This window comes from Emydura macquarii, unplaced genomic scaffold (assembly GCF_026122565.2).
Source record: "Emydura macquarii macquarii isolate MOO-44397 ecotype Brisbane River unplaced genomic scaffold, CSIRO-AGI_Emac_v2 contig_3451, whole genome shotgun sequence".
In the NCBI taxonomy this organism is placed as follows: Eukaryota; Metazoa; Chordata; order Testudines; family Chelidae; genus Emydura; species Emydura macquarii.
Genome location: NW_027133588.1, coordinates 4,188,388 through 4,215,174, shown reverse-complemented (window position 1 = coordinate 4,215,174; position 26,787 = coordinate 4,188,388). Strand labels below are relative to the sequence as shown.

Here is a 26,787-nt window from a genome sequence, read left to right as displayed (position 1 = left end):
GAGGGAAAGTTGCATTGTTTTAACTATATTAGTATAATTAAAAGATAGAACTGGTGTGTTTAAACAAGACCTAAGCAGATAGAATAGTACCTAGATCTGAGATTTTTAAAACGTGAAGGGTATGGGAGGAACATTCGAAGGGAGGGGAGAGGGAGAGGAGGACAACAGAATGTGCAAAGCATTTTACTTTTTTTAAACTACTACTACATAAGAAGAACATGACATTGACAATTACATTGAAATAGTATGAGTAAATATTTTGCAACTGCTTTAATCAGATTGACTTTTTGGGCCTATACAAGGCTGCTGATTCAATGTAAACACATTCCTGTGTACTGCATTTAATTATAAGCCAAACATTTCTATAGCAACTATCACCAATCCCACTTTCCAGTTTAGTACATCATATCCTGTTCATTACAACAAGCAGTTAGTTGCACAGTGCTTATTCAGCTGGTGAGTGATATTTTTTCATATCATGTGGTGAAAAAATGGATCGGTGCTTATTGCAAAAAGATGGCAGTGACCTGAAACAAAAGGCAGAATCTTAAAACAGACAATGAAAAAAGAAAAAATTGCAATAAATAAATATGATGAAGCATATTTGGATTTTGGTTTCACTTCCATTGTGGTTAATGGAAAAATTAGGCCTCAATCTGTAGTGTGTGCAGTAACTTTAGCAAGCAGTAAACTTGAAACCAACAAAATTAAGACACCATTTGGAAACAAAATGTAGCGATTTGGTAAGAGAGATTTTTCCAAATGAAAGTTATAAGAAATTAACCAAAAACACAATGAAAAACGTGATATTCACCCCTGCAAGTGTTCTAAAAGCATCATATCAAGTTCCATACCACATTGCCAAGAATAAAAAGTCTTACACAACTAGGGAAAAATGGATTTTCCCAGCAGCAACTGACATTTGCAGGATGATGCTTCGTGACAATGTGATAGAGAAGCTAAAAATGACCCTGCTGTCAGACAACATGGTCAGCCACTGAATCTCTGACATGTCAGAAAATATCAGTGCACAGCTGATCTCCTGATTGCAATCCAGCTGGATGAAGCAAAGGATATATTGAAAGAACCTAATTTAATTGCTTACATTCACTACTCTCATAAAACTTCAATATTGGGAGATGTTTTGTTCGGCAAGCCAATTAAGATGTATGCAACTGTGGATTTGAACTGGTTAACATTTTAAACAGCTTCCTAACATCTCACAAGTTGAAGTAGGAAGCATGCATTGGAATCCTGCATGGATGGAGGTCCTTCTATGTCTGAAGGTAGGGAAGGCTTGAAAGCTAAAGTGTTTGAAATTGCTCGTGTTTCATCAACTCCTTGCATGATACACCACAAAGCTCTTTCAACTTGAAACATGGATCAGTAACTTAATGATGTTGAGTTCTGCTATTAAAATCATGAAGTTTATAGGCTCATCTCTTTGCAATGCTTTGTGTGGAAATGGGAGTGAAGCACAATGCTTTGTTGTTTCACATGTAAGTCAGGGGGCTATCCAGGTGGAAAGTGTTGCAATGCATCTGTGAAGTGATATTTTTTTTCTAGTGGATTTGAATTTTAGCAACGCAGAGATATTGTGTGATCCCCACTGTCTTATGCATTTGGCTTAATTACTGATGTTTTTGACAAACTGAATTCTCTAACTGTCTCACCGCAATGAGTGGAAAATACTATTTTTGTCCTGAACAACAAGATATTGTCATTCATCAAAAAGCTAGATCTCTGGAAAACAAAGACTAAAACTGGTTTAGGTATTTCATTTCCATTGTTAACTGATGGTATCAACGAAACAGAATCTAAACTAGTGAATGTTGTGCAGCCAATCACTTGACTTTTCTGAGCCAGTTTGGATACATATTTTCCTGAAGAAAATGCACCTGTGAATGACTAGATTATCCAACCTTTTGTAGCGAAGGCACTGACCTGGTCTCATCCCTCAAATAATATTCAGGATAAGGTGAATGAACTTCAGAGTGATGTACATGGGACAATCAATTTTTAAAAAAGTATTTGGGGGGAGTTTTGGCTGAAAGTTGGCTCAGAACATCTAGCTTTGTCAAAGCATGAGATCAAAGCTCTTTTACCATTTGGTTCATCTTATTTTTAGGAGACTGGATTTTCTGCGCTCACTGTGCTAAAAACAAAGTACTGTTCAAGACTGGAAGAGAAGGACAACCTCAGAGTGTCAGTTTCAAAAATCTCCCCACAAATTGATAAACTGTCCACAAAGAAATAGGCACACCCTTCACATTAATTGGTAAGTATCTGTGTATTTGAAACTTACAAGTGTAAGCAATTTAATTAAAGTTGTATTAAGGTCTCATGTTTATAAGCAGGCTATCAAGCATACTTTTGCATGCATCTATTTTTGTCTGGGCTGGGGGGGCAGTTGTAGGCAACCAAATATTGTAACTCAAGGGAGGGGGCTCAGCTCAAAAAAGTTTGGAAACCACTGACTTAGAGGCTGAAGCAAGAAATGGGAGCACCATGTACAGCCTAGGGACAGCACCCTACTAAATTCTACTATCACCAGTTGCTGGGGATCTGGCTTCTCTCCTAGGCATTGCCCTTAACATTTTTCTTATTACCTAAAAGGTTTAGTTCTAATGTCTAGTAAAATGTGGGGTGATGTGATTCTGGAGGCGGGAGCAGATGGACAAAAGAGAGAGCAATAAATTAAAAAATGTTAGAAAAAATTAGTACAGCAGAGAAATTATGGGAGAGAAGTATTAAGATATAATATAACTTTGTCTCCTCTTTTGTAAGTTATAACTGAATAAGTGATAATATATAATGGTTTTATTTGTATGCAATATTGTTGTAGCGGTATTGATCCAAAGATTTAGAGAGACAAGGTGGGTGAAGAAATATCTTTTATTGGACCAACTTCTGTTGGTGAGAGCAATTTTCAAGCTTACACAAAGGTCTTTATTTGTTTAAATTGCAAGTGGTGTACTCGAAGGGCAAAAGCCAAGTATTTTTCGCAGTGGCTAGTAGGTTTAGTCCAGATACCAGTATGTGTTGGGTGAATTATTGACACCTGGAGTCAAAACATTCCTTCCACTTGGCATCACCTTACATTTACCAGTATAACTTTTCATCAGCCTTCACAAGGCCCATCACTAAGTTTGCTAGGTCCCTCTGAAGTTCCTCGGTCTTCTTTAGTTTTGACTAACCTAAATAATTTGGTGTCATCTTCAAGTTCACTCCTCTTTACAAATCATAGTTACATTAACCACCACCCAATGCCATACTATATCCAATCCCACCATCTCTTGCTTTCACCTGCTCATAACCAGGGCTTGAAAAACCCATCTGCCCATAAAAAACTGACTGGGGGAAGTGAGCTTAAAGTAATCTGCTGCTTCTTGGGAAAGCTAAAAGTAGTGGAGCTAAAAGAAGAGAAGCTCAAAGGAGTGGCAGAAATCCAAAGGAAGCAGCAAGAGGGATGGGAGAAGCATTGAGTAGCTGACATACACCCGACCATTAAGTCTGGGGGAAAGGAAGCGAGAGGTTCCCTTCCAACAACTAGAAAGGGCTTCAAGTTTATCAGACACATACTAACCAGAAGCTGACGCAAAAGATGAAGCCCCTAAGCAGGGTCCAAGCACAAAATCATGGCAGGAACTGTACGACCCTTGCTCTGTCCAGCAGCTAGGAAACTGGTCTTTTCATCAGATCATACACCTTACAACTCACTGATTCTTCCCACCCCCTTATCTTTGTCAGCAGGGGTTTTGTAGGGTTATCAATTGTCCAAGTCCTGTTCAGAGTTTTCAAACCAAAATAAAATGTTCTTTTTTGGCTGAACCTTTCCATCCATTATCCCAAAGGTAAGAGTTTTGGAAAAATTCAGCAAAATCTACTTGCTGAAATTTTAAGTTACAGAAGAGTGATAATTTTTTAAAATAGTTGTAACTGACAGACTAAATGTTCATGTGCAGTATGAAATTGATACTAAGTTTAAAATGGTGTGCTTTTGGACCCCCATTTCATTGTGGGGTTCTACAACTGTGTAGTCAAAAACTTTCCAACTATGGTAGTACACAGAGAAAACAGTAGATAGAAAGGGGGAAAGAGAAAGGAAAACTAAAAACCGGGGAAATGAATAAAAACATAAGCTAATGTCAGTCAAACTTTTAAACCACCCAAGAGTCAGGAAGTGAATATAAGATTCTCATAGCAATCATTACTCACCTACATGACACCTATCAAGTACTTTGGAATAATAATTAATTGTACTTTAAGATCCAGTGGGTCCCAGTTCTGTCCTCCTATATGCACTATTCCTATTCATTTCTGAGTGAAACAAGTGTATTTGAGAGATACGTGCCTAAACTATGAGCAATGTAGACAAGTTAAGGTTACTATGAACCTTAATTTTTGAATTTCCTGCCTCAAATATTTCATGCTACAACTAAGTTTATATACTAACTTACATGATAGAGATGAATCTCAGTTCTTTAAAACTCGTTCAGGATGAAAGATCTTCACAGACAATGTATCCTATCACAAGTAAATACTGTAAATTATTTCCACAAGGAATAGTACTGACAGAGCCATCTGGAGGCATTTAAGCTGGCTTGATGACAGAAGGTCAAGCACAATAGGCAATCATGACCAGAGGTTACACTCGGCAAGTTCCCAGACATTGAGTAGCCTTTGTTATTGACTGGTAAACTCCACAGCTACCTGGTTCAGTTCAAGGATAATCACTGCAACCACATGGGACACTAAGAGTGGGGAGCCAGGCCTGTGATCTAAGAGCTACCTCTGTAGCGTGAGTGGGGGAGGGTCTCTCTCCAATACCTCACACACACACACACACACACACACAGACCTCCCACTCTCCTCCCTTTCCATTATTCTTTCCCCCTGCACCTCTGCTGTGAAATGTAATCAAAATTTCCATGACAAAATCATAGCCCTACTCATGAGCTACGCAGTCCAGCAAAGGGCAACCTGCTCAGGTATGTTTCATCAACACAGAAAAACAACAGGTCCAAGAGGGATAAGGAGACTACACCTCAACACCCCCTAAAAGGGATGAAAGAGGACATAACAAATGTGTCTAGAACACCCCAAAAGCTGCCTGTTTAGAGAACAGCATAAAAAGAGCTGCATGCAGGCTTAGGGCACGATTCGACTAAGGTTATGAAAAAAAATACGGACATGAAAGTATGTGGATACTCTCTCCACTGCAGTTGGGAGCCAGCCAACAAACCATAGGGCACTTACGATGCAGCTCAGACAAGAAGTCGGGAGACGTGGGTAACACCTAGGATCCTATATGCCATTGATAAAAGTCCACACCATTCATTTCTGCCTGCGTTTTGTGGCAGCAGCCAGAGCAGCCCAGGACAGAATTAAATCCATGGCAGTGACACACAACGCACATGCCACAATCCGTTTGTAACTGGGTGGGGGGCACACACGGAGGGGTGAGGATCTCATGCCAACAGAGCACAAAAGGTGCCTGGTATTTAACACGGGCTACAATAAAGACACTTGACGAGACTTCTCCTGAAGGGAAGGGGGGGAACGACACCTTCCCGGACCCCCAGTTTCTGGGGGGTGGGGCAGAGAATACCTGGGCTCGTTTCTTTTCCTGCCCTGCCCTGCCCCGGCTCCAGGGGTGCAGACCCCTCCCCCGCGGACCAGGGGGCGGCGGGCAGTTGGGGTTTGAACCCTGCCGCGGAAGCAGCGCCAAGGCCCCGCCCCCCCTCCACCGGGCTCGCCCCACTCGGGCCTCCCTAGCCCCTGCCGGCTGAGCACGCGCCGAGGCCGGGGACGCGAGGTGCTCGCACCCGGGCGGGGGGCGGAGGGGTCCGTTACCAGGGTCCGGGCGGAGCGACGGCTGAGGGGAAACGGAGGCGACAGGTCCCGGCCCGGAGCCGCGTCCTTTCCGCGAATCCGCAGCGGCGGCTTGTCAAAGAGAAAACATGACGCGGGAGGGGGGAGGCGGCGAGACCGCGCGGGGCTACTGCCCAACTCTCGCGAGATCCGGTCGCGGCTTTTCTCTGCCGGAGGGCGGGGGGCGGGGCGGCTCCTGCGGACTGACCCTGTCTGCGTCCAGGGCCGAGCCTGCAGGGCGGGGCCGCGCCGCCGCAGCCGGGTCTCTGCACGTCGTAGGTACTGCGGCTGCGCAGCCTGCGCCCTGCCTCCAGCCACGTGCTACCTGTTACACGCGCGCGTGCCATGGTTGATGACGTGCACCACCGTCCCCGCCACACAGAGCCAGGTGCCCCACAGCGCAACGTGCAGCCTGTGCCATGCACCGCCACGAACTCCATGCAGTGTGCACGTGGCACGCGGTTGTGCTGTGCGCACTGCCACCTCCGCCTGAGTCCCATGCACAGGTGCACCGTACACCCTGCCACATCCTCAACACCACAGTGCACCCGGAACCCCATGGCACAACATGTTCCTTGCCCTGTCTGTGCTTTGCAGCGTGGGGGTGGGTGTGCCCCCTCACACTGCGTGCCACAAGCCGCACAGCACAGTATGCACTGTGCAACTCACTGTGCCGTGTATTACACACCTCTGCCACTCTCCCCCTGTGCTATGTGCTACAAGCCCCTCTGCACCTTTTACACCTGCTATGCCATGCTTTGCCTACCCATGTTGTGCTCCATGCACCCATCTCATTTCCCAATAGATACCATGAGCCTACTGCCACACTATGCGCCAGGCACCCTGCACCCCTGCCAAATCGGTCTGCCTGCATAATGAGGCTCCTGCCCCAGTATGCACCTCTTGCCACGCCATGCATCATGCACCCAGTGCTAGTGCGCTATGCTCCTGTGACAGTCTGTACCCCTATGTTCATCTTTTTTACAAGACTATGATCATTTCTGTACAAAGGATGCCTTGTGAGGTATCATTTGAAAATTATGCTGATTATGAGTATTTATCTGTAACTTAGGAGTATTTATCTGGTAAAATATATGTGGCAACATCGTAAGTAAAGGTAAAGATTCCACTCTATATAACATTGCTGTAACATGTTCAACAGTTAAAAAGGCAGGCACAAACCTGTTCTTCAGACACAAAAAACTACTCAGCACCTCAGCCAGGTGTCAGCATAATCAATTGGACACTCACCTAGCTAAACGACCATTCTTCAGCAGGAAGAAAGGTGTAAGCAAGAACTTTAGGTATTAACAATAGAACAACTAGGGGTTCCCATGTAAACAGACAATGTCCCCTGAACCCCAGCTAGAGATAATCCTCAAAGAGGGGAGAATGGTATAGGAATAAAGAACACAACTCTCCTCCACTCCTCTCTGCTCACAGTAGCAACAATGCCTGAAGAAACACTGAACACCCCCACATAGCAGTAGCACCAGAAGCCACAGTCTAAACGAACGTAAGACGGTCACAGCTCCTGCCCTGAAGCATTTACAGTCTAAGGTTCCAATCCTACAATTTACTGTATGTGGGAGTACACCTGCATGGAGTCCCACTGATTTAAAAAAAAAAAAAAGACCCTGCAGAAATACAAGTCAATCTCAAGACTGGGGCCTAAACAGACAATCAATATATGAAGGGTGGGGAAAGAAGGACCCAAGTATACACAAACTAATAGTAAAGAAGGCTATTTGAAAAGAATAAACTGGAAACATTTTGAAAAAAACATCACTGGTCTTCATTCAAAATGCTTTCTTTCAGCATGTACATTTTTAAAAAAATACATTACATATGTAGTCTGGGATTTTTAGAGGTGCCTAATTCCCTTCAGTTTCTTTTAAAAAGCCTACCATACAATTTATAATTCCTGCTGTCAGGTACCAGTCTGTGGACCAAGGAAAACAAAGGAAAAGTCTAGGTTATTGTGCCCCATTTATAGTTGCAGGCATAGTACCCACCAGTATCTGCCCAAATTCTTATTGGAGAGAAAGGCAGAATTAGCTACCTTCTTCCTACAGTTTCAGTTGAATATATTATTCTTCATCACTTCCAGTCCTAAACTGTGGTGTAGTGTTGCTATTCACTATTAAATAGCTGCAGCATTCCACATCAGAGGTAGCTGCACTTCAGGAGAGAGTAAAACTTCTTGTATGTAGGTTGAAAAATATGTAACTTTGGAAACTTCTGGGGTGAAAAGTACAATCAAATGATTACAATTAATAGCAATTAAAACAGATACCTGCTAAGAGACCAAGTTTATCTCACCTATTTATGCAGCTTAGAGCACCACCTGTGCTCATTTTTATGCTCATATTTAAAAAGCTTTATTTTCTTCCAAATTAAATAAAAAATCAATTTTATCTAGATGATGTTGGGGAGTTTGTTTTTTTGGCAGTAACTGCTACAGATTATCTTGGTTGATACACAAGTGTCTCAGTTCAAGTAATTAAGGCCATTTAGGTTTGTTTTCAAATGTGTAACATTTCCCTACTTGATAATGTTCTTTCTTCAAGATCTTGTGTGTCTCTCTTGGGTGATAGTTCCTCCCAACCAGCAGAACACCATGTCTCTGATAATTTTCATTGTCCATTCTTAGGCCTTTCCTATTTTTATTATATCCTTTCTGATATAGTATTCAAGGGGAGGGTGTACCATTGATTTATACAATATAATTTAGATGGTTTTAAACAACGAGAGAGAATTTAACATTCTTGTGTTTCACCACTGAGTAGGGACCATAAACAAGTTTTTGGATTTTTATTTTAAATAAGTGTGTTTTGATTTTGCTAGCATTACTTTTTCAGCAAGCTTTGCTCATGTTGTCATGTCCCACTGATGTCAAGGCTATAAGGAGGAATTCTACTGTATTGATTTTAAGAAATCACTTTTATACAGCAATAGAAATAAAAAAATGTTCCAATGGTACATTGAATCATAAGGCTGGAAGGGACCTTGAGACCACATCTTGTCCCTGCCTCATCACAGGGGGCTGAATAAGTAAACCTAGACTATCCCTGACAGATGTTTGTCTAACCTGTTCTTTAAAACCTCCAATGATGGGGATTCCACAACCTCCCTTGGTAACCTATTCCTTAGGTAACTATCTTATAATTAGAATGTTTTTCCTAATATCTAACCTTCCTTGCTGCATATTAAGCTGATTACTTCTTATCCTAATAGTGGACAGATAACAATGATCATTGTTCTCTTTATAACAGCCTTGAACAACATATTTAAAGGCGGTTATTAGGTCCCCCCCTCACTCTTCTTTTCTCAATACTAAAACACCCATTTTTTTAAACCTTTCCTCAAAGATCACATTTACAAAACCTTTTATAATTTTTATTGCTGTCCTCTGGATTCTCTCCAACCGGTTCCCATGAATGGATTTCGGAAGTTTCATAGACTGCCACCAGTGAATAACTGGTTTATAGGCTGAGGGAGGGGGAAAGGAGGACTAAAAATTTCTGCTCCTTGGCTAGATACAATGGCATAAAATAGACCATTGTTTTCATGGTAACACATTGTTTGTGGTTCCAATCAGATCTGTGCGGGCAAACCTTTATATTTACTTGGAGCCCAATCAAAATCACAATTGTCTCCCCACATGGCTCCACTTGAAAGATGAGGGCCTAGATTTGTATGAATAAAAACTAGCACTTTCCTAACTGTAGCAGGAATATGCAGGAAAAGCTTTTTATATTCACTTCAATAAAGAAATACTTTGAAAATATCATTGTTGTAGTGCTGTAGTTTACGGCTGTTAGTACTTTCAAAACCAGAGTAAGAGATATTCCCTGGCCAAATGGTTTACAGTTTATATTAAACAAGAGAAACACAAAGACAACATTTCAAGGAGGACAGTTTTCTCCTCATGAATCTAGAGAAGTGTCATGTAGAAGATGTGGCAGTCCATTGTCTTAGGATTGGTTTGGAAGTGATAGTAGCAGTGGTAAGCACCAGTGAGGAGACGATAGCCAGCCCACATCTTTTTATAAAACCGACAAAATTATGTTGCTATGCTAAAAATATCAGCTTCAATATATTACTCACCACGATAGCTGTCTTCCTGTAGATCCAAGGTAAATGAGCAATGCTGTCTTTGAAATAATAAAGTTCTGCTTTTACACGGATGCTAAAAAGTAGGAGCATTAATGTACAGTATTTGTATCTTCATCACTCACTGGTTTAATCTTCTGACTCACCTCTCCTGTCTCTAAAAACAATGGGTGGTGTTTAAAAGTAAAGTGAAGTGTTCATAGTTTCTTCACATTGTCATGCTGGGTAGATTGGGGGGGGGGGGAAGGGCATTTAACATATGGGTTAACATCAATGTCAAAATCATAATAATTCATGTAAGATATTCCATGTCAGGAACGGTTAGGAAGGTTATAATATGCTAAGTAAGAGAATACTTATGTTCATATGTGATATGTGAAATTGAAGTTATAGATATATTTGATGTATCTGTATTTCAAATGGTGCTGTCTGAGTAACGACTCAGACAGGATGGCTGCAGAATAATAGCCTGCTTAATGGCCCATTAAGACATTCCCAGGATGCAAGGGGCCCAGGAAGAAACTGAAGGCATACATGAAAGTTACCAGGATTGGCCCATGTGACTGTGGACTCCATTTTAGTTCTTGTAATATTCCACAAGACCGCATGGTCAGAGCCAGAGGGTATATAAGGCCAAGCCACAGAAACCATTTTGTCCTTTTCTTGTTCAGCTACAGACACATACCTGCCTCTGGATCAATTCACTTGCAGCTGAACTGAAGGACTACGGCCCATCCAGGTACTGGATGTATACCAGAGGAACTGTACAAGCCTGCAAACTCCACAATTCTTCTAGGAACCTGATGTATATGGACTTTCAATCATTTGTATGTATCTGATTGCTCTAATCCTTTAGCATTTCTCTCATGGTTTCTTTCTTTCTTTTTACAATAAACCTTTAGTTTTAGTTACTAAAGGATTGGCTGGCAGCGTGGTGTTTTAGGTAAGATCCAAACTTACATTGAACTGGTGCTGTGGCTGACCCGTTGGGGTCAGAGGGAAACTTTTTAGTAAAGAGCATAGAGTTTAAATAACTAGTCTCTTTACTGGACGTAGTGCTGATTTGGGAGCCGGGAGCTGAAATGCAGTAAAGGGAGCTGTGTACATTTGTATACTGGCTTCTGTGGGAATTCAGAAGCGCAGTTTGTGGCTGGTTGGGAAGCCTGACTTCAGTGTCACCCACCAGTGTTGGGAGAATCTGTTCTCTTCTTACAGCCTGCCCCGACCTTGGCATTATCAGGTGGCTGCCCTGGGCAAGGGACGGGTCACACACATCATAAGCAAGGTATGATAGTTGTGCACAGAGCAAAATTTCATTCCAGCATGCAGCTCTTGTACAGAATGACAGCTTTTGCCAACATCTGGCACGTCCTAATTCTGAGCACATTTAAAAGACCTATAAACCAGTTAGTGTGGAATACTTGTTAAAGTGAGATAGATCTGTTACATAAGTCTCATTTTTCCCTGACTGAAAGAACTAACTCACTGATAGGAAGTTTTTCCTCAATATTAATCCTAAATTTTTCTTCTAGGCATTGAGTAGAAGAAGAAATAGCTACAGTATTAGTTTTTAATAAACAGATGACAAATTTAACAAAATAAGAATGAAGTTACTGAAATTAAACAATTGCAATTATATACTAATTATTAATACATTTTGAGTGCTACATTTTACCTATATAGGAGGCCCTTACCAGATGGGCATGGAAGGATGGGGTTGGCAAAGGAGATGGTGAGCAGAATATCTCTCACTGTATTTCTGTAGTCTGACTTGACAGATTTTCCAATTAGCACAATAACCACAACTACAATATTTAGTATTGTCAACCCCAAACACGCACCAATTATGACTCAGGTCCCAAAATATTGTAAGATTGGTTTAAAAATAGAGATTTAAAAAATTAGGTACTTTTTATTTGCCTTCTGGATTTTGAGCCTTCAGGATGTCTTTGGGTCATTTCTTCAAGGTTTTCTCTACAACCAGCAGGGCTAGAAATCTATTGTTTTTTTTAAATGAAAACCAGATTTTCACATTCTTAGCTCCAGGAGCATTAAGAAAGATCCAAGTATCATGAAACTCATGGTAAAATTGCAAGTGTTGGCAACACCAAATAATTACAGGCCTGAGATAACTCCCACTGATGTCAAAATAATTAAACATTAATTGAATCCAGGCTTGCACTCTGTTTCGTAATCAATTTTAGCAAATACTCAAACCCAAGTAATGGTGATGCCACAAATGAAAGATTCACAGGGTGAGAACAGAAATGATGTTAATATGCCAAGGAAGAGTTTAGAAAATGGACAAAGGAACAAGGAGTCTAAAAAGCACTGGTATTAGATTTTGTCTGAATTTTTCCCTCAAGAAAATTCTAAAAAGAGGTGAGATGTTTAGTGAAGAATGAGGAGAGTTATCCAGGCATGTCCCCCAGTAGGCCTAGTTCTTATTTTCTCAGGGAGGAGGGAAATAATATCTTGGATTATTTTGATATGTTATGCCCGTATTAATCAGGGAACCGAGCTCTCTCCCAGTTTTTCCACTGAGGTGCTCTGTGAGGTTGGACAAGCTAGCTGTCTCTCTGTACCCTAGTTTAACCATCAGTGAAATGGGTATAATTTTACTAGCCTCTTTGAGGCATGTTTTCAGAATTAAGATTTGTAAATTGCTTTGAGATTTTTACATTAATAGCATCTTATAAATTAATATATCATGTATAATTATTCCATGTCCGCTCCTATTGCTATGCATAATTTCTTTCATCAAGAGAAATACAGGGAACTGTGTCAGAATTTAATGATATGGATATCATTTTATAAAATGAATTAGAATATTTGTTAGACTAGAAAAAAGTAACCTTGTCTTTTTTTTCGTTTTTTTTTTTTTTTTTTGGCAAACAACATGATATATGAAAACTGTAAGACCTTCCTCAGAATGTGAGTAGCGGCAGTTATATGGTGACAGCCAAGTAGTTACTCAACATGAATCAGAGACACGAGAGATCTGCTAAGATATCTAGTCCATATGATTGCTACACTTTTCAGCAGACCGTATTCTCTAGTGCTTTGTCCAGCCTATTTTAAATATCCCAAGTAAAACGGCTTCTTCCATTTCCCTTGAGAGTTATTCCACAGTCAGGAAGATTTCCTAGGTACACATCCTAAATTTTCATCCTGTTACTCCTCATTCCATACTTGAGCCACCTGCAACAGTTCATCTCCCTCCTCGGTGATTACATGCAGCAAGTATTTGTTAAGTCATGCTCCATAGCTATTGCTGCTTTAAGCTCCACTTCTTTCTATTCCTCCAGCCCCATAATGATTTTGATTGCTGCTCCTTTATCTCAAATTCATTAATATCTTTCTGGTACTTAGCTGGAAGTGAGCACTATATTCCAGCTGTTGTCTCAAAGCTGACTAGCAAAGAACGATTTACTTTTGGCTTGGATATATAGCAGAGGCCTCACATCATGGAAGCAAGAAGTTGTTTTCCCCTCCCATCATTCCCTTTTATCTGGTGTTATTTCTTACTTGACTGAAGTGCCATGCACACCAATTACAATACCTAGCTCTTACATAGCACTTTTCATCAGTAGATCTCAAAGTGCTTTACAAAAGAAGGTTAGTATCATCATCTCCATTTTACAGAAGGAGAATCTGAAGCAGAGAGGCAAAGCAACTTGACCAGTGTAATTCAGCAGGTCTAACCTAAGTCTCCTGACTCCCAGTCCAGGGCTCTATCCAATAGGTTGCATTGCTCATACAATACAATAGCAGCATACACAAAGAGAAAGGTACCAAATATGATCCAGAAACCCCTTCCTTTATTCCAAGTAAATCTGAGATGGCCTCTTCTATGCTGTATAAGTTAATGTACCATGCTTATCACCACAGTATCAAATTAAGTGCTGTGAAGTACCTGTAAAGAGTCATATCCCTGCAGCAGCCACAAAACATACACAGAAATAAGATCATCTTTTAAAAAACAATACTGGAAAGAAGCACTTCACAAAGATCAGCATCCTTATCACCATTTTGCAGATAGAGAAACTGGGGCACAAAGGGGCAGTGACTTGCCCAAAGTCACCCACCAGGCCAGTAGCAGAGCCAACAATAGAACCCAGTTTTCTTAAATCCAAGTACATTACTTTCTCCATTAGGCTACACTGCCTCCCTTAGATGTATGAATTTGTATGTGCCATGGGCTTACCTGCTTGTCAGGCAAATTCATGGAGCAACGTAATTTCTCTCTTTGTTACGACTGCCCTGTTCCCAAAATGCCCTGAAATCTGTTCTCGTGATTGAAGGTGGGCCAGAATACTCCAGTTTTGAAGTTCAAATTCTCTCAGACACACCAACCAGTTTAAGGGCTGACCTACACTTAAAGTTTTACTTTACAGCATAACTCTCTTGCATAGGGTTGGTTATGTTTGCCAACATAGTTATGCCGGGACGGTCCTAGCATAGATGTATTTATCACAGTATAAAGATGCCTTTTAGCAGTGTAGCTTATTCTGGTTTGGAAACCAAAAAAGCTCTACTGGTCTGAGACACCTTTGTACTGGTATAACTGCATCTATACTAGGGTTTAGGGTTTTGGTTTTTTTGCCATTCTAGCTACATCTCATTAAAGTGACACATTTAAGTGTAGACAAAACTGTAAGATGTGTCCTTAAGAATCTATTTTTTCAAAAGGGGACTTGTGTAGCCATTTCTTAATGGTCCTCCCCTATCCAGAGGAAATCAGAGCAGCAAACCTGAACAGCAGCCAGCTGAGGAAAGGTTAGGAATAAAGCTGAGGGGGTGGTCTGTTGATTTTTGAAAATATTTTAAGGCATTTGAAAATACATCTGTCTTCCGCCGTCCTGTGCTATGATGTAGTAAATACAAATTAGAGTTTCAAACTCAGCCCTTCATCTGAGGATTATAATGGCAGTAGGAGGGTGCAGGAGGGTAGAGAAAACAAAATGGTGGATAGGGGGCTTGGAGGGCTGACTGACAGTGGTTAGCACACGGGACTTCCAGGCTCTTGTCCCTCTGTCAGGATGGTAGAGGTGCCTGCCTGTTTCTGATCTTAAACCAGGAATCTTCAGCTTTCTACCCACCTCCAAGCCTCAGCCCTTACGAATGTGGAAGGTGGTCCAAGCCGAGGACCCTGTAGGATGCAACCCAGCCAGGGTTTTCCCTGCTGAAGCTCATGTTCACTTCCTTGGGCTACTTCCCACCAATGGGTCCCTTCAGTTTGGGGTGTGGCTTCTATAGTCCAAACAGGGAGTCACTCAACCAAGAGTGTCCAGGTGAGCAGGGCCATTCAGGCTCTGAAGGGGAGCAGGGAGGGGGGAATTGGAGAAGGCTCTGCCTGTGGGCCTGGCCTGACCTGCTCGGGGTGCGGCAGAGGGGGCCCTCTCAGGCTCAGCCTTCCATCTGATTTCCTGGAGAAAGAGTCCTCTCTCCAGCAGCCAGTCCACCCTTTGCCTGAGCTCCCTTTTAACCCGCTCCTCCAGCTGGAGCATGCTCAGAAAGCCCAGAGAGGCAGGGATACCTCAGGTTGCCTTTTTACCCCATCATTCCCAGTGTGCGGTTTGTATACCCCACAACAGAAGTGTTTATGCTGGTGCCCCCCAAAGGGTAAGAGCTAATGCTCTGATGTAAATGCTCCCCCTCCGCTCAGTGGCAGGATGCCAAGGGAAATTGCAATCCTTACTCATGAAGAGGACTGAGAGGCAAGAGAATTCCGGTGGGAGGGAAGAAGAAGAGGAGAACAACCTAGTAAATCCATGAGCCCACACACCCATATAGATAGTTGAAGGGATGGCTACAGCAATAGAAAAGCAGAGCATGTTAGTGTAAAGATTTAGCTCTTAGTGTATGAATTCACTAACATAGGTTTGCCAGGAGAGAAAGAGGAAACTGCATAACAGGAGAAACTGCTTAAGAAAGAAGAAATAAAAAGTTTACTAGGTCATGTGTTCAGAATTCACTTTAACATCACTATTTCCAAATGCTGTTGTGAGGGGGAAGACAAACATGGCTGGTTACTCTCCATTTGATCCTCTCTCCTGCTCTTTCCCAACATTCAGCTGATTATTAAACAGTGTGGTTTTTCTAAAGTAGGCCACGCTGCATAATTTTTCTAAGGTGGCCACCCCCTGCCACACACACTAAGAGTCATTCAGCTACTGAAACAGATTCAAAGAGCTGGCAAAATATCCAGTTGCAGAAGGTGCTGTCCAGTTGCTGAGAGCTGGTGGAGAGTGGTTCATCCAATAAACAGATTTCTCCAGCTACCCAATAGCACAGCAATAGAGGAGCTGTCCAGCTGAAAAATGCAAAGTGGAGGTGGGCAGGTGAGCACAATAACTGTGCAACTTGGAACACATACAGGATTGCAAAATATTCATGAACTACTTTATGTATACATGAGAGATAGATCTGAGATTACAGTTTTGAGCCTGTTACAAGGGAGATAACAGATATGAATCTTTGGATTCAAGCCAGCCCAGTAATTCTGTTTCCAAATTGGATCCAAAAATCAGATGGCATCTGATCCACTTTGCATTCAGCACAAGAGGATGGAAAATTGGCAAGATTTTCCACTGCTCAGGCTAGCAACAACCTTGTTAAGTCAGATGATTTCTTAAGATTTTTCCATAATTTTTGGGTGAAGTCTCACAAGAACAACTTGCAAGATTTCAGTGTCATGAAATCTGAGCTGAAACCATGGTTTAGCCTCACACTCCAGCCTAAGCCTAAACGGAAGTTGAACAATGCCACTTTGGTCCATTCCAAAGTGAACCATTTGGTTCATCAGGTTCCAGCAAGAGTGCTGCGGTGGGAGGTCTAAGACAGCGAGATCTCAGACCTCAGTGGTTCAGAAGCTAAATTAGCGATCAACATTACCCAAAAGAGCCACAGTAGTATGAATTCATGGCTTTATTTACTTTTTTTTATTTGACACATTAAAGACCCGCTTGTGGCTCATGAGCCTCAGTCTGAGTATCACTGGTCTAACCTTGATGTGTAAAAGAAGACTGAAATTGTTTGTATTTTAAACAAATACATAAATTGCTATAAAGCTAATGACAAAGAAACTAGCAATAATGGGATGCATAGCTACAAGCTCCCAAAAGCAAAAAATGGGGGAAGTCAATGGCAGCTTTGCCTTGATTCCATTGGGTCCAGGATTTCACCTCTGCCCTTGAAAATTTTAGCTCTGTAGGTGAATGTTGATGTTATGAACAACTGACAATGGACTTATAATGAAAACCTTCACACAATTTTAACTAGTGGTGTGGCTGTTAAGAACGAATGTAAAGGGCTACCAGAGGAAGCCATTTGCAGTGCAAAATAGGTTATTAATCCTACAAAGCCCAGGGAATACACGGCATACTCTAGAGTGCCATATACTAGCACCTTATCTATAACTACATTTTACAGATAAACTAGATAGCCCTCTTACGACACTGGTAACATTCCAGCTATAATTAAATATTCTTAAATATTTCTCCTGCTTTATTCGACATTTAACTTCAGATACATCTTTTGGTTCCTCTATTCTTATTCCTATTCTTGAATAAATATTTTCATTGAAGTAAACAAATCTAAGAAAAATCCTGAACCTCATCAGTGGTTGGTCTTTTGCATGCCAAGAATATGATAATCCAGACCATTGGATGCTCACATTTTCAAAGAAAGGAAAATTGCTCTGTCTGCATAACAGATACATAAATAGTCTCAAGGTCACTAAACACATGAGAATACATTTTGTACTATTTAAATTCCCATGCGACTCCAATGACTGAGGAGGTTACATGAAGGGTAGAATTTAGCCTATGGGTTTGGAATATGATCCAGCATTGCATAACTGCCCTACATAAGGATTCAAGGCAATTATGCAATGTTGGGTCTTGTTCCAAGATCTCCATCCTTTCAAGGTAAGAGAAGGATATATAAGTAGCTTCAATAGTCAGGAATAGTCTTTGACAAATTAACAGGCTATTTTCTTGTCTTTTTATGGCAAATACTAATGAACAAGAACATAGCAGAAGTTTGGACTGCATTTAAATGTGACATATTTATAAAAGAGATTGGAAAAGTATAGAACAATTTACTAGGGAGAGGGAGGTCTACCATGCCTTAGTTTAGACGGGTCTAGCTATGTGGTACAAACTTCAGACATCTGAGATGACAAAAAAGGAGAATGATTCATTCAGACAAGAAGATGCATTTAAAAAAAAAAAGGAATAACCCAGTGACCTTCAGCTAACTGAATCAATTCAGTAATGTGGATGCTACTAAAAATTAACATTTTTTTCCATTTTCCTTCCAGAGGAAGTAGCTGACAGGATGATTTCATTTTCTCAGAACATGTTGTGGGTGAGTGGTTTTATTTTGACATTTTACAAACATTTACAGTGGTACTAATTTATACTGATTAGTCTGAAAATGTATTTTCATTGGTCTGGTATAAAACAAAGCCCTATGTACTACGCACTTAAGCATCCTTGCGAACGGCTGCCTAGTGGTCCGTTTTTGTAAAGATCGTTACCTCAATTATTTTGTATTCTGCCTAAATAGCCAGACAAGTGGAAAGGGGTGAATGCAGATGATGAAGAAAGTAAAAATTAAGGGGCGTGTTCTGAAGGAAGTGCTTCTCAAGGGGGAGAGGAAACCGTGCTTCAATGGAGCTTGGACGACCAGCAAGACTGGCACCTTCTCCAGCTGAAGGGAGTTTAAGTGCACAGGAAAGAGACCGCATCACGTGCGCTTTAGAAACTCTGCCACAGTGAAGCCAGCAGAGACTAGGCTTTCTGCCTTGCAGCAGGCTGTCAGCAAAGGGGTTTCTAGGCTCTGCTAGGCTGGAGTGGGAGATTTGTGGCAGGAAGCTGTTGGTGAGGGTGTTCTCAACCATACTAGTCTTTGCCACTTAATTTATATCAGAGGAGTTTTGTAGGACAAAAGGCCTTATGTATAAATGGGTCTTCCATAGACAGTCAAACAAACATTGCCAACTAAGTCTCTTACATGGAATTCTAAATGATCCTCTGTACCCAAACCTATAGGATCAGACTACAACAAAAACAAGTCACTTCATATTGGAGTGGGACATGGCAGCAGTTTGACAGTACACAGCTATGTCCAAACAACAATAATTTAGGTAGTCTGTGAAGGAAAGATATTGCATCCAATTGAACCTGCAGGAAACTTTTCAGACATGCTAAAGTTAATTGCTGAAATGAGAAATTAGCCAGCACATTGGATTCAACATGAACTAGCAAAATGCCTATGAGGAATTAGGACCTCAGTTTTACATCATTTCCAAAAGATGGCACTTCCAGCAGCACAATGACCCTTACCACCATGAAGTACTGACTCCGGGAACAATTGTATTTATCAGCTGACCAATACCACTTCCAATAGCAGCCAGGTTCTAATCTTGGAAGTTTCCAAGCATGAATTTACCCTGGTTAGCTTGTAACTGGAACAGCTGCTAGATAGTGGGAGTTGTTTCTTTTGCAAACGAACAATACAAAAGAAAATTCCAAAAAAAAGTAACAAAGGGAAAGCTACTAGGATGCTAACTGGTGTAATGGGGCTAATGAACTAACCCCAATTGCCTCAGTTGGCCAAAAAGAAATTCTGAATAGTCATTAACACCCTAATTCAGGGAAGCACTTAAGCACGTGCTTGAATCCTACTGAATTTTCAATTTCAAATCAGAAGTAAATGGGATTTAAGCATATGCTTAAATCCTTTCCTGGATTAGGCCCTAGGTGACAAGTAAAGATGAGTTGATTGGGTTCATGCTAACTCTTAGGGGATATTTTTCACCATTATAAAAACCATCCAGAACTGGAAGTTGTTTATATCTCATTGTTATGAAGATGGTATAAGAACCTGACTAGAATAATGTAATAGAATTGGCAGCCCCTTTTATATTTTTAATTAGCTAAGAGATTTGAAGGTTGGATAAGTGTATCTAGTTTTATATCCTTGTTCTGCTGATCTTTTGCATTTACATGCCAACAGATCTTGGATCATATTTTGCATCTGGACACATACTGCACATAAATCACACTCATAGCTGCACTTTTCCTATATTAAGTACACATTCCCCCACTTTCACAGTTTTCAATACTAACATGTGCATTGGTATGATTCTGCATGGGCTAACACATAAAAGCAGTTTCGGTAAGAGAATATCTCCTCAACCATGATGGTATGTTAAGATTCTAGTACTGTACACAGTAGAAGGAAAAATAAAAATAAAAGTTATCCTTAATACAGTTGGAAAGATACTACAAAGGACAATGATGTAATCTTCCTTAATTTAATTCCTGTAGATGTCAACTTAATTAATAGATATTTCTTTAACTGGCAAGGGATATCCATAGCCATTATGCTAATAATAAATCAATAATAATGTAAGTTATGGAAGCTTGCTTTAAGAGCTATTATATGACAAATTAATTTAATATAGGGGTGGTTTTTTTTTTTAATCTCCATTCTTCTGCAGAGTGGGAAGCCAAATTGTGGTGTACACATGTGGTGTACATGAGAGATCAAGGCCTTGGTTCAGAAAAGCATCCCTATTCAGAACAGCACTTAAGCACTTGCTTGATTTTTGTTTAGTTCCAACATGTAGTGAGGGGACATGGCCTCCCTCCCAGACAGACAGGGAGGGAGGGAGGGACGGACGGCCACCCGCCTTACACAACATATTGTCATGTATGTGAAATTTTTCCTCAAGTCAGATTGGCAGTGACCTTGGAGGCTTTTCACCTTCCTTTGCAATCTGGGGTCTGGGTTGTCTGCGAGGCTTATCTGGATATTTCTCATTTAATCAATTTCTGCCATTGCAGGAGCCAAGCACTGATCCCTCCTGTTCTCTGCCTGTGGTACATAATTGTTTAGTCTTCTGAGTGCTCAAATACCTGGGTGTAATTTCAATGGTTGGGTTTAATGGACGGGTGCTGGTGGCCTGTGATATACAGGAGATCAGACTAGATCTGGTGGGTCCTTCTGGCTTTAAAATATTTGAGGAGTTTTTTATATTAGAGCTTAAGTGGAAATTAAAGTTGTCATTTAATTTCAAAATGTTGATTCAAAAATGGAAAAAAAAATTACATTTTGAATTGGCTCCAAATTTCTAATGGGAAAGCCAAAGCTTTTTTTCAAATTAAATTTAAAATCAAAGACTTTTTCTTGACATTTCTTGTTCACAAAAATGAAGTTTTCCTTGCATCTCTACTTTAATTTGAAATAAATATAGCTCTATTTTAATACATAGGGTTCCAGATATGATACGTGATCATCAGCACATCTGTGTGCAATGCCACACTTGTGAGGTTTACTTCATTACACATGGGGTCTCTGTGTTTACAGTATATGATTCTACATTGCTTCTAAGTTCATTTTTACTGAAATTGTCTGCAACCTGAGTTCATGCATTTCTTCTTGGTGGCTATGTATACGAGACGCATCAAATATTAAAACAAATTGTTTCTAGTTATGAGCATTTTTTAAAATTGTTGTATTATTTCTTTACATAACTTGAACAAAAATAAGCAAGAATTTCAACAGGACAACAAATTACAACCTATAGAATAGAAGTGTTTATAAATAGAACAACCATTTCAGTGTTCCTACCCCAATGCTAAGTAAACATACATGCAGACAGAGGTACCTATTAACTTCATAATAAAAAAAAGATTTACAATTCTACAAAAAGTGAGCAAACAGAAAGAGCTAAAATGACATATCCTCATACAAGGCAAGAGTATTATTATACCCTCACTATTAACTAACTATTTAGTACTGGTACTAAATCCTCATAGCAACCAACTTCCTAAAATTTTAGGTCAAACTATTTTCACTTTTCCCTTTGCACAGCTGTAGGATACAGCCTACTGCCTTGAATCTTGTGTAGTCATTTACACTTTTCTAAAGTGAGTGCAGGATGGCTATACAATGCTACCACCGGTCTGAGTGAGTAGATAATTCTGCTCTGGTACCATTTTACATTAATTTTGCAAAGATTAAATGACTATATAAAGGTGGTAGGCATTGAAGAATCAGGTTCTACATGTTTTCAAGCAATAACAGTCAGCAAGCAAGCAATACCAATGTACAAAATGCACTTAGTAACCTTTTGAGCTGGTAGCAATACAAAGTATAAATGCAATGCAATTTTATCGAATTAGATGTGGAGAGAAAAGGCATCACAGAGCTGGATCATCAATTTCAACAGTAATTACTGTTAACTTTTTTTTTGGCCTTTGCCATTGCTTTATGTTGCCAGTTCTTGCACTATCTGCACTTATCAGCAACAACACACCTTTCAAGCCAGCTAGGAAAACGTGTGCAATGGCAGAAATATGTTAGCTGGGTGATGTTCACCCATCAATTGAGTCCTCAGTGTCTTGGCCTTCTACTCTGGGATCCTGTCTCTAGTTCCCAAGTGAAAAACTGGTGTAGCATGCCAGAATACTATACTTAACTTTATAAAATGAGCCACAAGGGAACAGAAGCAGTAATTCTATCATCAAAAACTCTTTTGGAATCTTGAGACTAGACCTCTTAATGTACTGCTAAAATGGGGTTTAGGAAAGCACACAGTGTTAGCTTCTCCAAATCCCAGTCTTAATTTCACACAAGGTAGATTGGTTATTCAGTACAATATAATAAGCAGGTGCAGAGAGATTTAGCACCAACATAATAAGTCTTGTGAACAAACCAACAACCAGCCACCACTAGAAAGTTTCCTCCCACAAGAAAAGTAAAAAATGGATCTCATGACCTACATGGAATAAGCTCTCTCATCCCGGTACCTGGAGATTGGCAAAAATGGCCAATGAGAAGAATACATCCCATAAAAATACTAGCATACAAATGGCAGACAAAATCCTATACTGAGATTGTGATGGAAGCCCCTGATTCCTTTTCTTCCTCCCACATAGCATCTGCAAAATCTGTCCAGTATAGATGTGCTAGTGAGTAAAACACTATCAACACAGGTTGTCACCACCAAATATCTGCCCAGAACACCTCTCCATCTGAGTTCAACAATCAGAGCTATCAGTCAGAGAGAGATTTGGGCCTAGTAGTTCCTTGCTGCCAGCCAGCCACCAAAGAGCCTCTCCCTCCAATCACTCAGGGGATACTCTGAGCATGTTCAGTGAGGAGGTGAAGATTCAGGTTCAACCTCTGCAAGAGAGCAGGTAAGGTCAGAACTGCATTACGCAGCCACAGGCATGTGGGAAAGAAGCCTAGCTGCAGAATCCTGGAGCCTATGGAGTTTCTGCAGGATACATGGTAGCGGAAGTTACAGTGGACTGGATAGCCCTAGGTGTGAGCAATGACACAGACCTCAGATCACGGCATGTTAAAAAGTGTTTTCCTGTTTTTAAATACCTTCTTAGACGCTTGAAATTATGTTTTCCATAGTACTTGATGGCTGAAGGATTAGTCACACAATACAGAGCTTTCCCCCCCCTACCCTGGTGAAGCAAGGAAAAAAAAAAAAAGACAGCCTCACACTTTAAAAAAAAAAAAAAAAAAAAAAAAAACCCTCATTTCTTGTTTGTGACTAAGACTACAGTTACTACCCCAGGAAGACCAAGCGGAGTTCAAAGGAGAAGCCAGGCTGACACCACAGCACAGGAAGCTTTCAAGTGAGGCTCGTGGAACACGTTTACATTAATAATTTATATCACGGGTCAGCTTGCAGGACGTCAAGAGGACCCCAGCCACTTCTCCTCACTATCTGAAGGGTGAGGAAAGTCTAATATGGAAAAAAAGCTTAGTAATTTAAAAAACAGACCAATCACTTGTGCCACCCCCCAGAATGGAAGATCCAGTCCAATGGATAGTCCAGGAGACCAGGATGGTCCTGGGAGACCAGGGTTCACTTCCCTGCTTCACCAGAGACTTCCTGCATGACTTTGGGCAAATCACTTACTCTTTCTGTGCCTCAGTTCCCCATCCGTAAAGTGGGGGTAATAGCACATCCCTACTGCACAGGAGTGTGGCGAGGATAAATACTAAGAGATGGTGAGGTGATCATATTCTACAGTGATGTAGGCCATATCAGTTCCAAATATCATTTAAAATTGAATAGGGATACAGTAAGAACTACCATATATGAAATATAATTGGTTCCTGTGAACTTTTTTCTGTCTTCCTCTCATTGGCTAAAATGTGTCACTTACAGTCTTGGGTAAGCCCTGGAGTGAAGGATGAGTTTCACCCAGCAAACATAGCACCTGAATTTCAGTTTCAGGTTTTGGCAGATTTCATAGAAAAATTCAAGAGAAGCTTTGTTTTGGTTTTGTCTCTTATGACACTTAGAGCAACCCTTGGATTACATTGCTCTGTTTTAATACCACTAATCCCAAAATATAGCCAACTAGGACCATAGGAGACCACACTTGATTTGGAGCACCAACACAATTCACCCAGGAAAGCACAATGGGTGGGGGCTGGTAGTGGGGATTAAACCAAGTAGAAGATTCACAAGATGATCAACTTTCAACAACAGAAAACAACCCTCATCTGCTTCCCCCTTTCAGCCAAGGAAGTAATTTTTACTAACCTCAAAGTTAGGATTTTCTTGCATGTTTTTAGCCCATTCCTGATTTCCTCTCTGTTACCATCTCCCACTCGAGTTATTTTATCTCCTGAGGACTTTCTTTAGACTCCTCCTTGCTTTATTTTCTCTTCTTGCCTTTTGTTTCTCCAGAGTGTCCATCTAGTTTTCCTTCTCACAGCCTCTTTTCTCCTTCTGCAGGTTAACCCTCTTCACCATTCAGCTCAGTGTAACCCAGCTTAGCTCACAGCAAAGGCTGTATCTGTCACCTAGCCTTGTTTAATCCTTGAGGAATCTCCTCTGACATTTATTTGCAACTTTTGGAAGGCACTAAAATCAGCAGAGTCAGCAAGTGCCAGCAATATCATATTCCAAATGACTACTTCAATTGAGCTGCAAACAAACCTTCTTGCCTCTTGAATCATCCTAAAATACCACAGCTACACCCCACCAAGACTCTTTACTTACTAATCATCCACATTCCCCTTTAGAACTCACTCTAGTGAGATGATTAGAACAACCTCTGAGGCCTGGCCAGCCTGGTTGATTTGGTGATGAGCCTCAGCTGCCTTTCTGAAGATCTAAGAAAACTGCAGAGGGATGTGTAAAACCTAGTTAGGATAATGCAGACTCTTCAAGTCCCCAGTGCTGCCAGCTGGCTTCCAATCTATTGGTGGTGGCCTAAGTGCTCAGACATTACACTGAGGACAGAGATTTGCATTCCTCAAAATCCAGTAAAAAGAGGGAGGAGGGTTCACTTGTTGAATCCCAAAGGACTTTTTTTTCCCCCCAAGCCCATTAAAAGAAAAAAGTGACATGCTTACACATTTCAGCCAAAGAGGAGGATCTGCTATCACCCGATACAACTGATTCCTGGACAGACTAACTGGCTTGAGTTTTTAACAGAAGAGAGTTGATATCCTTCTGTGGATTCTGAGCACTAACACCCAGGCAACTATGTACACTACCTGTGTGCCTGGCTGACCCAGGATGGGGAAGGCAGCCTGGGGGAAAGACAAGAAGATATGTACTTATTGCATGGGAGAAAGGGTAATCCACTGCTTGCATTTGTCCACACACAGGGCATGTCTACACAGCAAAGAGAAACCCATGGCTAGCCTGTACCAGACAACTTGGGCTCATGGGGCTCAGGCTGCGGGGCTGTTTTCATTGTTGTGTAGATGTTGGGGCTTGAGCTGTAGCCTAAACTCTGGGACCCTCCCACCCCACAGAGTCCTAGAACCCAGACTCCAGCCTGAGCCCAGAAGTCTACACTGCAATGGAACAGCCCCCAGCTCAAGTCAGCTAGCGCAGCCCAGTTGTGGGTGTCTAGCTGCTGTGTAGACAGACCCTCAGTGCTGCTAACACACATGCACAAACCACTGCCCTGTCCTTCAAATCAGTATCAGCCAATTCTCCTAAAGTTCTCCCTGCAGGTGGTTTGAAAGTGGATATATTAGTAAAGAAGAGTGAAGGCCCAGTTACTTATGGCTCAGCGTGTGTAACTGCCCTTCTTTCTCCACAGAATCAAAAACCATTCATTTTAAAATGCCCAACCAGATAAACAGATGTTGCAAGGTGATGCAATTATCTACAATGAAGTAATTTAACTAGAAGAACAATAACTGCAAGCAGTATTTGGAATCAGCAAAACCATTCAGCTTCCTTAAACATGGTAACAGGACCAGAATGAGAGATCTAAATCAATTTTTACAGCTCACACTGGAAACTGTTCAAACATTTCCCATTACTTCAGGCAGATAACCCCATTTGTAATGCAGATTACATTGATTTTGCTTAAGTAGCTGCAGAATGCAGAATGATCTCCAGTATAAATTCTCTCTCCTGATGTCAAATCAACTAGCTCAGTGATGCAGACTCTTAGAAGGTAAGAAATGAACGCACAGATTAATTTAGGTCAGTATTTGTAGAGCAGATCCTTAGGCCCCAATCCAAAACCCATTGAAATCAATTGATTTCAAATACCTCTGGATTAAGCTCTTAGAGAGAAAATTTGCCCTTACCCACACCATGGACCAAATCCTCAGCTGGTTTAAATAGCCTTAGCTGGATTGACTTCAGTGAAATAACCCCACTCAACACCAGCTGAATATTTGGCTTCATCCAGTACCTCGTTTTTGGAGACATAAATAATTCCAGTTTTGGAACTGTCTGCTCCTTGGTCTTTATAGAACTCAATTATTTGGTTAGCA

The 26,787-nt window shown here is 41.0% G+C and overlaps 1 protein-coding gene across 13 annotated transcripts in view; it reads right to left on the bottom strand.

Annotated features, from left to right (window-relative positions):
* The window catches only part of HERC1 (HECT and RLD domain containing E3 ubiquitin protein ligase family member 1), a 193,508-nt gene extending 167,108 nt beyond the window's left edge, over positions 1-26,400 (bottom strand). For 10 of the 13 annotated variants that reach the window (XR_010917376.1, XM_067534596.1, XM_067534600.1 and 7 more), the window contains exon 1: positions 24,581-24,948. The gene's annotated coding sequence lies outside the window, so the exon portion shown is untranslated. Of the gene's footprint in view, positions 1-5,259; positions 5,355-5,856; positions 5,990-24,580; positions 24,949-26,360 lie in introns of those variants that run through there. The other 3 variants (XM_067534599.1, XM_067534597.1, XM_067534598.1) reach the window with 3 other exon arrangements.
* Positions 26,401-26,787: the final 387 nt, after the last annotated feature.